This window comes from Ictalurus punctatus, unplaced genomic scaffold (genome assembly GCF_001660625.3).
Source record: "Ictalurus punctatus breed USDA103 unplaced genomic scaffold, Coco_2.0 Super-Scaffold_100046, whole genome shotgun sequence".
Taxonomy (NCBI): domain Eukaryota; kingdom Metazoa; phylum Chordata; class Actinopteri; order Siluriformes; family Ictaluridae; genus Ictalurus; species Ictalurus punctatus.
Window position 1 is genome coordinate 5,789,361 of NW_026521087.1, and position 12,994 is coordinate 5,802,354.

The window sequence follows — 12,994 nt, forward strand, 5'->3', positions numbered from 1 at the left end:
TTTGTAGGCTGAAAGCGATCGCCACTAGAAGCAGGTATGTCGAGTATCACTTCAGATATGGAACTGTTCTGCCGCTGACACTAATTAAGTGTCCGTGGATTTCTATGAAACCGGACTTTATGAAGCTAAAAAATAAATAGAAAATTGTGCTGTTGTAGAGTTTCGAGAAAAAGAAATTACTCATGCTGTTTGGAAATACAGTGTTATACTGTGTATATATATATAAATCGATACCACGGTGTGGTATAAAAATAAAATTAAAAAAAATTAATTAAAAACTCTCCTGGAGGACATCCTCCCCTGGCACAGAGAGAGAGAGAGAGAGAGAGAGAGAGAGAGAGAGAGAGAGAGAGAGAGAGAGAGAGAGAGAGAGAGAGAGAGAGAGAGAGAGAGAGAGAGAGAGAGAGAGAGAGAGAGAGAGAGAGAGAGAGAGAGAGAGAGAGAGAGAGAGAGAGAGAGAGAGAGAGATTTTTTTATATGCTCTGATGCAGAGCGTATAAATATACACACACACACACACCCCAAAGCATTGACATGATTAGTCCAACACAGTCCCAAAAATAAGAGCATTCTCCACTACTGAACATAAGACATCTTTGAGGCACCATATATGAGTGAACTCCTCTACATTATTTGTGGTTTTGTAGAAAGCAAAATCGAGATTTAATCTGGCCTTTACCATTCTGACAAAAACTGTGTTTGCGTCACAATCTGATGACTCCTCAACTTTGTTTCTTCTAGTAAGGTAAATTGCCATTTTTGCTTTAAACAGTTGACCTTTCCTTCTCTCCTTCTGACTGTATCTAAACCCAAAAATAAACAGCTGCTTGGAAAACTTTTCCCCAAACATCATGAACATTTGTTGTAGCAGCTGAAACAAGGTGTGTAGTCTGGTGCACTCTGAAAAGCAGTGATAGACCGTTTCCCTCTGCAAGCAAAAAGGACAGTTATCTCTAACACTGGGGTTGATCACAGAAATAAAAGCGTTCACTGCAACAATGCCATGTAAAATTCTCCACTGTAAATCTCAACCCTTTTTGTCAACGGTGGTTTGTATAGCGCTCTCCATGCAGGTTTGACTTCACTGTCGAGCCCTAAATGGGCTCTCCAAGGAGTGTCAACCCTGTCACGTAGTTTGCCTTTATTCAACACTTTTACATATACAGAGTACATAATTTTCCCCCCCATGGTTTCCAGCCTATTTGTGAAGGTCTCTCTGGACTCCAACAGCTGTCCTGTACAGTCTTTAAAATCAGGAAGGAGAGTCACTTCAGGGAAGGGCTCGTCAGCATTTGGGTGACAGTGTCCGTTACAGTAGTTGTTCAGCAGAGACAGTTCCGTTTTTGTGAGCTCGCGCTTCCATGTGTTGAGCAGTTGGCTTAAGACCCTGATGGAAGTAATTCCTACATGAGAGGCTAGACCTGCAGCGCTGATCAGGCCGGGTCCACATCGCTCGACCACATGTCCAAGCGTGACAATCCCAGCTGAAACGAACAACTGCATCACAGAGGGTCCCGCTACGCGCTCCACGTTGAAGCGAGTCCCATGCACCACTGGTTCCTTCAGTAGCCACGATAGGGTCTCACCGCCTGGTCTTCTCCTTTTGTGGAGCATCCCCCACACAGTAAACAGTCCTTGGTAGAACTTTGGAAGATCTTGAAGTTTGTGAGAAGTCAGGTCCATCAGCCACAAAGACTCAGCAAGACCCAAATTCCGGCCTCGTGTCAATATGGTTCGGGCCAAGGGTTTCCAGACAAGGTCTCTGGGCCCAACAAGGAGCCTCTGAATGAACTGGAGTCGGAAGGCGGCGCCCCTGCTGGCGAGATGGAGGAGTCCCTGCCCTCCTTCCTCCTTGGGTAGAAAAAGTACGCTTTGCGGGACCCAATGCAAACGGTCCCAGAAAAAGTTCACCAATGCTGCTTGTATTTTAGCCAGCAGCTGTGCTGGAGGGTCTACGCATGCTAAGCGGTGCCACAGCATAGACGACACCAGATTGTTAATCACAAGTGTGCGACCCCTCAAAGACATGTGCGGTAAAATCCATTTCCATTTATTTAAACGCCCTTCCACCTTCTCTAAAACATTATCCCAATTTTTCCCCACAAAAGTATCATCACCGAGATAAACACCAAGATACTTGAAACCGCATTTGTTCCAACTCAGCCCAGCAGGTAAAACCAGTTTCTTGCTCAACTCATCGCCCAATGTTATCGCTTCACTTTTTCCCCAGTTAATTCTTGCAGAGGACACTACACCAAACTCATTAATGCTTTCTACAAGGGTGTCAATATCTTCTTGTTTCTCGGTGATGACAACAACATCGTCAGCATAAGCAGATAATTTAAAAACTGTTTCACATCCAGGAAGGGTTACACCTGAAAGAGACCGTCTTAATCTGTTTAGGAGAGGCTCTATGGCCAAGGAGTACAGCATGCCAGATAATGAACAACCTTGTCTGACTCCTCTCTGAACCTTAAAAGGAGCACTTAAACCACCGTTGATCTTTAAAATACCCTCAATGTCACTGTACAAGACTCGCACCATGTTTATAAAACCCCAGCTGAACCCGAACGCACCTAGCGTTTGCCACAGATATTGATGTTCAACTCTGTCAAAGGTCTTTTCCTGATCTAGAGAGATCAAGCAGGAATCACAGCCCAATGACTTGGAGAGGTCCAGAACATCACGAATTAGAATGATGTTATCAGATATCAACCTGTTGGGTATGCAGTAGGTCTGATCGACATGGACAACATGCTCCATAACTTGTCTCAGCCTCATGGCCAACACCTTTGATAAAAGTTTGTAGTCAGTGCTGAGAAGAGCCACTGGTCGCCAGTTTCTGATCTCCTGTAAATCTCCTTTTTTAGGGAGAAGAGTAAGGATTGCCCTCCTGCAGCTCAATGGTAGTTGCCCCTTGTACAAACTGCCTCTGATAACAAGCAGTAGATCCTCTCCGATCACAGGCAAGAATGCTTTATAAAAGTCCACAGGAAGACCATCAATACCTGGTGCCTTACCGCACTTTAGGCTCTGCAACGCAGAAAGTAGCTCAGCAGCAGTGATTTCAGCCTCCAGGTCTGCGTTGACCTCCTCTGAGACCTTGGGTAAACCCTCATAAAAGGACTGCGCCACCTCTGGTTTCTCCTGGAACTCTTTCCTGAAAAGCTTTTCATAAAAGGTTACTGCACACTTACGGATCTCCACAGACTCCTGTAGCAGGTGCCCGGTGTTGGACCGCAGAGAGTGCATGAGCTTCCTCTGTCCATTCCTGTGTTCAAGGCCAAAGAAAAAGTGAGAGGGTGCATCCATCTTTACGACATTTTGGTGACGAGATCGAACCAGAGCACCTTGAGCAGAGAAACCCAACAGGTTAGATAGAGCTGATTTTTTCCTCTGGAGACTTTTTAAATGTTCTCCTTTTCTAGAGAAATTTGCCAAATCTTGCAGCTTCACTATTTCACTCTCCAAATTTTTCATGGCCCTCGTCATGTCTTTTGTGACATTGAGAGTGTACTGTAGGCACAGCTGTTTGATCTTACCCTTCCCTATGTCCCACCACTGTTGTAGAGACGTGTATTCGGACTTAGTTTTTGTATAACTTCTCCAAAAATACACAAAAATATCCTTAAAAGCATTGTCAGACAACAGAGACACGTTAAAATGCCAGTAGGTGCTATTACATTTCACTTCCTTAATAAAGATGGAAACTTGGACAAGGGAGTGGTCTGAGATTCCAACTGGGTGTATTGAGCAGCTTCTCAGTATGTTGCTTTGATGTGCGAAACAATAAAATCTATCAAGCCTTGCCAAAGACAAAAAGTTGTCTTTCACATGAGCCCAAGTATACTGACGCTGAGTGGTGTGGAAGAGCCTCCAAACATCACACAGATCGTTTGCATCGATTAATTTAACCAGACATCCCTTACTGGCTCCATGTGGCTCCGGGTGGTTTCTATCCAGCACTGCGTTTGCAGTGCAGTTAAAATCACCACCCAGGAACATGTATCCGTCATCACCACAATTACTAATAACAGTGTTTAAAGTGTTTAAGAAGACCACCCTTTCTGTGCCTACAGTTGGAGCGTATACATTGATCAAATTTAATTTGACATTTTCGAATACAGCTTGTATCTTTAACAAACGTCCCTCAATGATTTCCTCAGTCACACAAGAGATGGGTAAAAAATCTCTAGAAAACAAGATCCCAACCCCTCCGCTGTTACTGCTCTTATGACTGAGGAATGTTTCCCCGTCCCATTCCTTCTTCCACGCAGTTTCATTATCAGCTGTGCTATGTGTTTCTTGTAGGAATATGACATTTAGCTTCTTAGCCTTAAACAAGCTGAAAAGGGACGCTCTCTTCACATCCTCTCTAGCACCATTAATATTCAAGGATCCCAGCTTTATGTCGCACATGGCAAATGATAAACTGCATTCGAACAGAAACGTGAGATTAAGACAAAATAGGGAAAAACAGAATGTGAGACATTTAACCATCTTTCACCATTTTCTCTCTAACTTTCGTCATCAGTTTCTTGAGACGATAACCGTCTTGTTCACTAAAAGTTGGTTGGTCGGTGCTTTCTGTGTTTTTCATAAACATTTTAACAGAATTAAGGAACAATTTTAAATCTGGGAAAGAATCCTCAACTTTAACGAAACGCATGCCTTTTGTCCTGTCTAAAAACGACTGAATTTCAGTGGAAGAGTAAGCGCCCTCTACCTCCATCTGAGAGTCTCCGCCTACATCACTTTCCACACTTTCACCCTCTTGTGTGTTTGTAAGACCGTCCTCTGACTGAGATGAACAGCCCATTGATTTAATCTTTGACACTTTTGCAATTTTTTCAGTGTTTGATTTATTTTCCGGATTTTTCCTCTTGGTGGATAATTTAGGGAGGTCAGCGTCCATGTGAACCTCCTCCTCATTAGCCAACACTGACTCTGCCACCCTGGTTGCGGTGTGACCAACGTTCACCTCCACATCTAAACCACCCTGTTCGTTCTGTTCTCCCTCTACGTTCCCCGTCACCTCATTCTCCTGATCGCTATGGTCCCGGGTTTCCTCCTGCGAGGCTTGCACGCTTCCCTGCGGTTCGTCCGGTACCGAGGCCCTGCTTTCGGCTCTGACGGGCAGGGGTTCCTCTGCGTGAGCAGCTGGCCGGCTCTCGCCTGCTCTCTCCGGGCACGAGCGGATCACGTGTCCTACAGCGCCACACCCAAAACACTTCATCGTTTCTGACGTTACATGCACGGTGTAATCAAAGTCATTGATTTTAAACTTAAACACCAAGTTCAGTTCTTCATCGCTCTTTTTAAGAATCATATGAACCTGCCTCCTGAAAGACACGACGTGTTTGAGGTGGGGAGACTTACAGCCGATAGGGATCATCTTTTAAAAAGTGTAGAAAAAAATAAAAATAGTAAAAAATACATAAAATTGGCAGGAAAACAAGGTAAAAAGGAAACTATTTCACACCCTGCTCTTTTTTTTTAATTAAACTTAAAACTCCTGCACCTACAGAGCATAAAACCTCCCCAACTGCCCAAACTTCCAAAAATTCCCGCAGCCTACGAGTCATTTAAAAAAAAAAAAAAAACACATTCAACTTTGAGTCTAGCTTTAACTAGTGCACTTAGCAGATTTTCTGCCTCCTGAGTGCCTCCTCCCTGCATTTTGTTTTTTCTTGAAAGCCAGATAGCGAGCTTGGCTTGGCCTATTATAAAATTCAGTAGAAACACAGCTTTATTTTTTGGAACGTACTTTGGCCCGTATATGTAAAGGCTTTCTGCCCATGTAACGCCCAGCCCTCTGCACCAGGCTCTAAGTAGAGAGAACAACCTTTGTAATCTTCGACAATGCAAGAACAAGTGTTCTACTGTTTCTTCCTCGCCACAGAAGAGACACTCCCTGCCCCTCGTGGGGTCGATGTGTGCCACGTGTCTGTTTGTGGCCACGGCCCCATGCACTATCCGCCACTGAAGATCAGCTGTGCGCTTCTCTATGGGCGGTTTGTACAGGGACCTCCAGCATCCTCGTGGGGAAGAGTCCGGTGCCAACAGCCCTGACCAGTGTGACTCTTTCCGTCCTGTCAAAGCACCTCTGTACACAACTTTAATACATGTTTCATACAGTGCTTTCTTCGAGGCGTCCTCCAAAGTTGTCAGTGTCGGTGTTTTAAAGGATAAAAGAGCTCCTTCCTCTCGCTGATTCCCCTCTACTGCCGCAGAGATTCGTAGAGATGAAATGGCCTGCTGGTTTTCCTCTCGGTCCTGTCCCAATGCTTCCCTGAAAAGGGAGGGCAGTGCAGAGACCACCTCTCCCAACAGTCTCTGCATGAGGCGGCACGACAGTACACCCATCTCAGTGCACAGTTCTCTAGCCGTCTTCCATCTGTTTCCAGCCCTCAGATTCTTGATTTTTGTGAGTCCTGCTCTCCGTAAGCGCTGTCGAAGATATGTTGATTCTAACATTTTGGACTGTATCACTGAGTTGTAGAACAACGGCTCTTCTTCTATGTTGGGAAAAAAGTCTGCACCGGTCCTGCTGATGTTCAGTACTGAAGACCAGGCTCTCAGGACAGACTGGTAGAAGGTTGTTGTAGCTGATAGGTCCATTTCCTTCAGATTCAGCACGAATAGGTGTTTATCGTACGCCAGGTCTTCAATGCGCTGAAGTAAGGCACAGGCTGTAATCTAGCTAGATGATTTTTTAAACGGTATCTCTTCCTTTGGTCTAGCTCCTCGTAACTTGTACGTTGTAACTTTACTTAAGCTGTACGTTGTAACTTTACTGCTGAAGCAATAAATTTTTCAGTATCCGAAAAAAAATCCTTGATCTCAACCTGTCTGCTGAATGTGTCATCCAGAAATCCCTCAATTTCAGTTAGTGAATAGAGCTCTTGATCTTCCCCCAACTGCGACCCACTAATGTCTGCGATATCGGAGAGGTTGTCATCCTGGAATTCCTCCTCTTCCACTTCCTTCTCCTGCTCTGCTTGAAGACTTACTGACTTCTCACTACTGTCTGCTATATCCATGTTTTCTGACCCCCCCTCCCCTTCTACCCCACATGCTATCTGACCCCCCCCCCCACTGCTGTGCCCCATTTTCTGTCTGGCCCCCCCACTACTGCACCCCCCATACTAGGTGACCCCCCCTCCACTGCTGCACCCCCGGTGCTGTCTGCCCCCCCTCCACTGCTACACCCCCGGTGCTGTCTGCCCCCCTTCCACTGCTGCACCCCTGGTGCTGTCTGACCCCCCTTCCCCTGCTGCACTCCCCATGCTGTCTGCCCCCCCCCTCCACTGCTACACCCCCCATGCTAGCTGACCCCCCCTCCACTGCTGCACCCCCAGTGCTATCTGACCCCCCTTCCACTGCCGCACCCCTGGTGTTGTCTGACCCCCTTACTCTGCTCCGTTTTTGTGCCTGTACTATAGATTCCTGAGTTCTTTCTACTTCTGGGCCTCTCCCTCCAGGAGTCAGCTCATCTAACCCCTCTCTTAGTTCCTCCCTTGTTTGCTCAGGTCTATCAGGTCCATTACCCCCCGCCGTGGTTTGGTCAGTGTCCTGTCCTCCATCAGTCTCTGACTGCTCTACACTGCTCACATTAACCTGCTTCTCCACCCTGACTCCGCTCGGCCCCGCTTCCTCTCTGTCTTGTTTCTTATGTGGACACGCAAACTTTTTGTGCCCAATGTCCCCGCATTCGAAGCACCTCATGCTCCCAGTGTTGGCGTACAGCATGTATGACTTTCCCTCATGCCATTCTCTGAATGAAATATCCAGCGTGGGTTCATTCAGAAACATGAGCACTGTGCGCCTGAAAGAGGTCACGTGCTTCAGCGCGGGGTTTTTACAGTTTAACGGAACCGTTCTCACACCGCTCACTATTTTACCGAAGCGAGACAGCTCCCGCTCGATATCCTCATTAGGGATGAACGGCGGAATATTCGAAACCGTGACTTTAACTGTTGTAGCCCTCAGCGGAGTGACGGAATAAAGCTCTCCACTTACCTTTATTCCGTTTTCAGTCAGCTGGTGCATGAGTTCCCTCTCCTTCACCAACAGCACCACGGCCTTGTTCATTCTCGATGCCGCCACAATGTTTTCACATTTAATAAGCTCCCCTACCGCCATTAGCACCTGCTCCACCGAGACCTCGGAGCTCACCTCACACCGCACCCCGTGACGGAGTGAGAGAGGCCGGGCTCCACTGCTCAGGTGAGCCGCCATCCCTACACCCCGCCACGAGATCAACAGCTCCCCGCAGCAAAAAAAAAACAACTAATAACACCGCTTCCTTGATAATATTATCACACACTCACCCAGTTATTGTGCTCTGAAATTCCAAGATGTAAAGAAAGAAATATATCTATATAAAGATAGAAAAAAGTTCATTCGCTCTCACACCACGCTCACACGCCACGCTCGCTCACAAACTCCCAGCATGCACCAGAGAGAGAGAGAGAGAGAGAGAGAGAGAGAGAGAGAGAGAGAGAGAGAAAGTTTGTAATTATCACTTCATGGGGACATCATCATGTTTACACAGCAACCTCATGGGGACCAAAAACATTATGGGGACAAAAATCCATGTCCTCACAGGGGTGATGCATTGAAAAGTGTTGAGGAGGCTGTAAACAGATGCCTCACAAATTTTTATCTTTGGCATATAACGCATGATCTGGACAAACTGTGTGTGTGATCGGTTTGGTCTATGTCGCCTCCTTTAGTCTGGAACCGGTATTTATTGGGGGAGGGGCTTGGCCAACCACTTCACACACGCTGCAAGTCTAATTTATGCAAATTATGGTACCACCCACTTAGTAAAGGACTGTGGTTAATCTGCATATGCACATTAGCGGATTAAAAAGCTTTAAAACAAAGAGGTAAAATGTTTAAAGTTTTGTTCAACTAGGCATTAATATTGATATTTGATTAAGTTAAAATTAACAGAAAATGTAAGTGTACAAAAAGTGACTGGTAAGTTAAAAGCCTAATTAGACTGTTAGAAGGTAAGATTGTTAGCATAAGCTAAACATTAATAAGTTAGAACAGATAGTTATCATGTTTTCCAAATAATTATAAGTCTTAATAGTAATTAAAGTTTGAGTTTTTAAATTTTCGCACAGCGAAATGACACTTTTTTAAAATCTCTAAACAGTAAAACGAAATCCTTAAGTCGGGTTATGGCGGAGTGTAGTTTTTTTTGACTGCACTAATAGTTCGTAAACACCACACAGGAAGTAGGAAAAGAACTACATTTCCCATCTGCCCTGGCTGTCACAGGCTAATAGCACCAGCTGCTTTCCATTGCCCTAATGAGTGATTCTACTGCGGCAACGAGACCAAATACAACGAAAGGTAAGTTATTATTATAATTTTTTTTTTGCAGTTTATAAGCTTGTAATTTTATTTCCCTGCTTTAAGACTTTATTTATAATTGAATCGCAATATTAAAGTAATTGTTATGCTAGCGGACTTTACTAGCCAGAGTTAGCACACACTTTAACCAATCTAGCACATTAGTAAGTACAATAAGTTAATAAAATGAAGTTAATATATTAAATAGACTTTGGTGGTTGTCATGTCATGTGAATATTTAGTGTTATACCGACTTCTGTAACTAGCTTCACCATGTAACGGATAGTTCGGTTATAAATAGCAGAGTCAGGCTTCCTAAATAGTTATCGATCTGAGCGCTGGATTGAGTTTAAAGCCTCTGAAATCGAGGACAGGGTGGACAGTAGTCTGGACCGAGCCGAGCTCATTAGTTCAAGTTATTAGTTTGTTATGAATCTGTAAAGCGCTGGGCGGTGGTGTGATGTGCTTCGATGTTGTAACTACAGCGCGCTCCTTTTATTCTGCGTCTCTAAACACCGCAGCTGAGCTGTGATCTGTGTGTAGAACAGGTTCTCACTCAGCACAGTTATTAGCAAGCACGGGTATGGTTATTTTCTTACTCAGAACATCACTAGGGACTGAAAATCTCAATATATTAACATTTTCTTTAGAGGTAAAATGGCACGAAGGTGGAAGAAGAATAATTATAACTAGACCAGTACATTTCCTGAAGAAAATGTGAGCGGTGCTTGCCGTGGTGAAATCGGGACAGGGCGCCAATACATTCAAGAGCCGCCCGCGTAGGGTGCCAATACTTTCGAGAGCCAGACAGATGGCGCCAGCATTGTTAGAGCCGGTTGTGTAGTGCGCCAATACTTTTTAGAGCCAGCCGTCAAGGGCGCCAGTACTTTTGAGAACTGGCCGCGCTGGGTGCCAATACTTCTGAGAGCTGAACAGATCGTGTGCCAATACATTTTAGAGCCGAACGTGTACGGAGGCAAAACTTTTAGAGCTTTCTCCTTAGAGGGCCAATACTTTCGAAACTCAATGCAAGTCTATGGGAAATTTTCTGATTTTGAGCTTCTGTAGCAGGAATTCCGGCATTCCGATCGCTTATAAAAGTCATAGCACACTTCTCAATAAGCCGATCAATTTGACACCTCACCCGTCGATCTCCGACAAAAGGTGCGGGACTAGTTACGCTTCAAAAAAAAGTGGAATAATAATTATTATAATAATAACTAGAACGGTACATTTCCTGAAGAAAATGTGAGTGGTGCTTGGGTGTAAAATTCAGATTGGGCGCCAATACTTTTGAGAGCTGACAGTGTAGGGCGCCAATACTCTCGAGAGTCGGACTAATAGGTTGCCAGAGGGGTTTAGCATGATGCTCGCATGTTTTAGCATCATGCTAGCATGTTTTAGCATCATGCTAGCATGTTTTAGCATCATGCTAGCATGTTTTAGCATCATGCTAGCACGTTTTAGCATCATGCTAGCACGTTTTAGCATCATGCTTGCACGTTTTAGCATCATGCTAGCACGTTTTAGCATCATGCTAGCACGTTTTAGCATCATGCTAGCACGTTTTAGCATCATGCTAGCACGTTTTAGCATCATGCTAGCATGTTTTAGCATCATGCTAGCATGTTTTAGCATCATGCTAGCATGTTTTAGCATCATGCTAGCATGTTTTAGCATCATGCTGGCATGTTGCTAGCATGTGTTAGCACTGTACTGGCCGTGTATGTTTTCTATATAAAGTCATAGCACACATCTCCTCAATAAGCCGATCGATTCGACACCTCACCCGTCGATCTCCGACAAACGGTGCGGGACTAGTTACGCGCCGAAAAAAAGTGGAATAATAATTATAATAATAATAATAATAAGTATACAAGGGAACAATAGTAGTGCTTTTACAAGCACCACTAATAAAATGATCCATAGAATTAACCTGCATAAAAAATGACAATGTCTGCATAGTTTTTCTTCAAAGTGTACTTTCATTGTACTTGAAAATTGCAGTTGTAAAGTATTTGTCCACTTAAACATTTACATCTGACCGTTAACAATAAAAATTCTGTGCAGAGCTATCATATTTGTAGAATTTGATGTGGAATATTCGGTCACTGAATACTTCTCTCTTTCTCTCGTTGTGTATTAAGTATTGATGCTGCAAAAGAAGACGGATCTTTTGGTAGGCTGGTTAATGATGACCACAAGCACCCAAATGGCAGAATGCAGAAGACTGAAGTGGATGGAAGCCCACATCTTGGTCTGTTTGCTTTAACAGACTTTAAAGAAGGTGATGAAATTACCTACAATTACGGAGGAGGAGACTGGCCTTGGTGTAGCAAGGTATGCAGGGTATCTCCCTCTCTGTTTTCACAATTTAAAAATTATTAAAAGATAAACATTGTCTTATCCGGCAGTGGTGCGATTCATTTTTGTTGCACAACAAATTTTGTGCTTGTGCATTAACAATAAAATTAGACATTATTGTTCATCTGATCTGCTTCAGGTATTTTACTGCCACGTTTAAGCATGAACTACAAAACGTGTGTGTGTCTGAATGCACCGTAATTATCCCAAAGTCTTCCAAAGTATCCCATATCTAACCCTGAAATCATAAACTTAATTCCTATAGTGAAATAATTATTGTTTTTGTTGTATTGAACAGCATATTTGTTTTCTGTTACATAATCTTGTCTGTTAATAGTTACTATACGGAGTCCCCACAAAGCATGTTTTATTCAGGTGTGTGAGGGAGTCTTGTGATAGCTGAATAGATATGTGAATTTAGAACAGTGTCCCCATAGGTCACTTAAACCTGTTTAAATATGCAGATTATGGAGGAGGACACTGCTGAGAGCAATGGCCAGGAGAAACAGCACCCATCACAGTCTACACCTTTTCTGGATCATAAATATCAGAATTGTGTAGTTTGCTGGCACTTTTAATCCTGCCTTTCAATCACACCTCTCCATAATTTCCAACATAAGCATCCCCTGGGACTCAGTAGGTTCCCTACTGCATCTTCTCCAAGAAAACTGAGTACTCTTAGTTACTATTTGGTACATATGCACAAACTGCAGTCAGAGTTTTCATTCGTGAGACGTGAAATGTAAGTTCCAGTCTGTAAGTTGCCAGACAATAATTTCTGTTGGGTGTAAAGGTGTGTGTTTGCTATGTAACTAATGTTTATTCTTACATTTAGGTAAAACATCTACTCTGAAAAAGAGGAAGGCTCAGGAAGGAAATGAGGTCCATGCAGTGGAGAGACATATGAAGACCTTCATGATGTCATGTCATGTCATGTCCCAGGGAAGTTGGTCAGTGAAAACTGCATTAGATCTGAGTCTTTATATCTTAAAGATAGAGACTGGCAAAGTGTCAAATTCTATGTCTATAACTGCACTGTAGCTTACAAAAGAGATATAAACAAAGATTAAATAACACTTTGATAGTAACACTTTACATCTATATTACAGATACTGTACATCATAACATCTGTAGTAATGCTTTAACAATAAGTTACATTACACCTCTAGCCTTTTACTTTGTAATGAACCACTCAGCATTTACTTCATAATAAACTAATCAGGAACAAATCAGGCATTTAAAATATCCATTAGGATCTTTA

The 12,994-nt window shown here is 43.7% G+C and overlaps 1 long non-coding RNA gene across 3 annotated transcripts; it reads left to right on the forward strand.

Moving 5' to 3' along the window:
- Positions 1-8,810: 8,810 nt before the first annotated feature.
- Positions 8,811-12,649, forward strand: LOC128630222 (uncharacterized). Of its 3 annotated transcripts, XR_008394607.1 has the most exons (5): positions 8,811-8,894; positions 9,249-9,369; positions 11,517-11,709; positions 12,198-12,475; positions 12,569-12,627. It is a non-coding gene; the product is annotated as an uncharacterized LOC128630222 (long non-coding RNA). The 3 variants fall into 3 exon arrangements; XR_008394605.1 differs by lacking the exon at positions 12,569-12,627 and having other exon boundaries at positions 8,817-8,894; positions 12,198-12,531; XR_008394606.1 differs by lacking the exon at positions 12,198-12,475 and having other exon boundaries at positions 8,818-8,894; positions 12,569-12,649.
- The last annotated feature ends 345 nt before the right edge of the window (positions 12,650-12,994 follow it).